This window comes from Sylvia atricapilla, chromosome 2 (assembly GCF_009819655.1).
Source record: "Sylvia atricapilla isolate bSylAtr1 chromosome 2, bSylAtr1.pri, whole genome shotgun sequence".
Lineage (NCBI taxonomy): Eukaryota > Metazoa > Chordata > Aves > Passeriformes > Sylviidae > Sylvia > Sylvia atricapilla.
This window is the reverse complement of record NC_089141.1, coordinates 726,353-729,753: the sequence shown is the minus strand read 5'-3', so window position 1 is coordinate 729,753 and position 3,401 is coordinate 726,353.

Below are 3,401 nucleotides of genomic sequence, written 5' to 3'. Positions count from 1 at the left end.
CTTCACTCGGAGAGGTGCTGGTGGATGTGGAGCTCTCCTGGTGCTCCCTCAGAGCAGGAAGTTGAGGTGGCCTGCCCCGTGCAGACAGGCAGATGTGCAGCATGACTTCAAAGAAATGCTTCATTAAACATAAAGCCTCAGTTTCCTGCCAGAGTGATAAAAAAGTACATCTTGTGAAACCCTTAAGACAAAAACATTGCCTTCATTTTAGCCCGTGTTGAAAGCAAATTATTTTTGCTTAGTCTTTTCAGATTAATTCAGAGTAAGCAGTTTACTGGTTTACACACTCTCAAAAACAAACCAGGTACCTAAATTTGAATATAAAATTTTGGGGGATATGGTTTAGGGGTGATTATGGCGGTGCCAGGTGAGCTGTTGGAATTGTTCTCAGAGGTCTCTTAACCCTGATGATTCTGTATGTTCTGTGCACTATATGGTAGATAGCATACAAAAACGCTGATTTTCTTTCTTCCTTCATCTCCTTCATGTGCTATTCTCACATACACTATTTCTACACTCTCTACACTCAGTATCTTTAAAAAACACAGCAAAACATCAAAAGCAATCTCCAGAAACTAAGGCTAAGAGTTTCTATGTTCACTTTCCCCCCTCCTTTTTCTCCCTAAGAAGAACACAAATTATTTTCTGCAGTTTCATGAATTCCAATATCCCATGTGAACCACGTCCCTTGGTGTGGTTAATCCCTGCACTGTCCTTCAGCTGTCAGTTTTGGTAGTGGCAGCACCCTCAGGTGAGGAGTGTGGTGTGTGTCACCTGTCTTTATTGCAGGTCACCTGTACACCCTTCTGAGCTGTCCTGGCAGCTGCAGTTCCCTGAGCTAGGCACACACCTGCCAGCAAAGCATCTCCTTGCAGGCAACTCACGCAAATTTGCTGCTCTAGGCAGCTTTTCAGAAAGAAACAGGGTTGAGTCTTGCTGATCATGGTTCTTTCTCCCAAGGCAGAAGGAGCAGGGCAGCACACCTCAGGTGCACAGTGTGGTATGTGCTATGTGCTGGCTCCCCGTGGTATGGATGTTGGGCATGGGCAGGATTCCTGTTGCCTCTGATAGCTCCAAGGGGGCCCAGGGACAAGGCACCATCTGGACTTGGGGACAGAGCCTGCCTATGGCCCATTCCTCGGGGAAAGAGAAAGCAATTGTCACAGTCCCTTAAACAGGCACCTCTCCCTGCCAGCAGTGCCCTCCCTCAGGAGGGAGCCCTTGACTCAGCTGAGTCCTGTCCTGTCTTTTCTGACTTGCCAACTTTTGCTAACCATGGAGCTCCCCAGACCTCAGTATGCAAAGTACAAAGTAAAAGGTGAAAAAGAAACCTCTCTGGTCATTTTCCCATTTTGTGACTGCCGGGTGTTAACGACATCTGTACCACTTCCCGAATTTGTGCATATGCAGACTTTTGGTGGCACATTTAAACAGGCTCCAGCTGGAGCTGGTAGTGCTGGCCAGGGCTCCAGAGAAGAGAATAAATGCACATCTTGGAGAATAAATGCTGCTGCACAATTCTTTTTTTGTTCGCACTGCTCTTCCACCTGAGGAAATGCAGTTGTAGGAAATGCAATAGATGCCCAGGTTACTGCTAAAGGAATTTTCCCTGGGGATGAAATCTCTTGTCATTCAGAAATCTGACAGAGAAACGATCTGTCCCAGAGGATCAAGAAGTCCTGAAGCTGAGGATGAACAGAATATTCAAGCCGTTGTAATTGACAGCCACAGAAGGGAGGAAAAATACTAAAGAGATATGTTTTGGTTTCCACTTCAGAGCAAAGACCACAAAGAACACAGAGATTACCTGCAGATACTAGACTCCGAGAAAATCTGACTGAAGTCTAAATTTGGATTTTCATTTATGATTGCAGTTATCTTAGCTTCTCCTGCTGATCAGGTCATGTAAGCTTGTACCATGAGAGAACGTATTTTGGCTTAAATGAGCTTTTTTTATTGATCTGAAACACACATCACAAATTGACAAGACAGCCCAAGTGCTGTGTGGCATATTCAAGAGACAAAGAAATCCCTGAGCAGCTTGTTTGAGTTACTAGACTCACTGTATCTTGCTCCCAGAAGTTGTTTCCCCCCCCTAAAATGACATCCTAAAAATATACTGCTGCCATGTTTCATTGTGTTGGCTGATGCAGCCACCCAGCTCCTGTTTGCTGTGCTTGCTGATAAAGACAGGAAGAAAGAAGCTTCCCAGCACGATGGGCTTTTGTTCCATTCAGAGCTGTGTTTTGCCCCAATTCCTACCTTCAGCCCAGATCTGAAATAGTCTCCCTGCTGCTGACATTCACGTGCAGGAACAGCATAGTCCTGCCTCTGCAACGACAGCAAACCCCATTCTGAGACAGACAGGCCACTTATCTCACCCTCCTGCAGGGAGGACACCTTTCCCTGGAGCCAGGACTGAGGTCCTGCTCACAGCAATTATTCTGAGGATTTCCTGCCCCCACCACCCTGGGAAGTTACTTACGAGCAGCTTTGCCAAATGCAGGTTGGATGTGACACACCAGGAGGTGAGAGGTAGGGAAACAAATCCAGGGACAGTCGGATCTCATTTGGTAGCTGGAGGGAGGATGCATCTCTATTTGGCTTTCCTTGTTTGGAGAAGCTACAGAGATGATTGTCTCAGAGTTGGGATGTGCAGGTTTTTTCTGCCATTCCAGAGACACCCAGAAATTGCTGCAAGGCTGGGAGGTTTCAGAGGGAGAGAAGCTGTGCCCAAGCAAGTGACACACCTTGTCAGTGGCTGTGTGAACCACGGTGTTTTCTTTTAGGCTGCACAAGCATTTGGCCTGGTTGATAGTCCCAGGTGGGGTCGGGCACAGATGGGCTCTGAATACCACTGAGGATCACTTGACAGTGCACTGCACGCGGGGCTGTGCCCCACTGCACGGCACATCTCATCAGCAGCCATGCTTTTCCATTCCTGTGGGAGCAGAGCATGGCAGTGGGAGATCCTTTAATTATTTTCTGCAGGTCTGTTCACCGCTGGATGAAGTGTTTTAACCACTATAAATGACTCTTTCCATGGCAATCACCCTGTTGTGCGTCATGCTCACAAAACCCTCCACTGCAATACATCTCCTCTGCCTCAATTACAGCGAGCTGTACCTGAGGAGGAAGCACAGCTACAGTCAGTCCCACAGAAAAAGAAATCTTTAACTCCAGAGACAAATTGAATTATTCACCAAGAGAGCCTTTTTAGCAATGCTAGTGCACGAGCCGTTCCTGCCGGAGGCGGGGATGATTACCCTTGCAGACTGGTGTCCTCTAAACACTGCTTAAAGAAAGCACGGGTCCCTGGTGGAAGAGAGAGGGAGACTTTGAAGCAGGAATTTCATTAAAGAGTAAACTAACCTTTCAGGTTCGCCTGGCACAGAAACTCC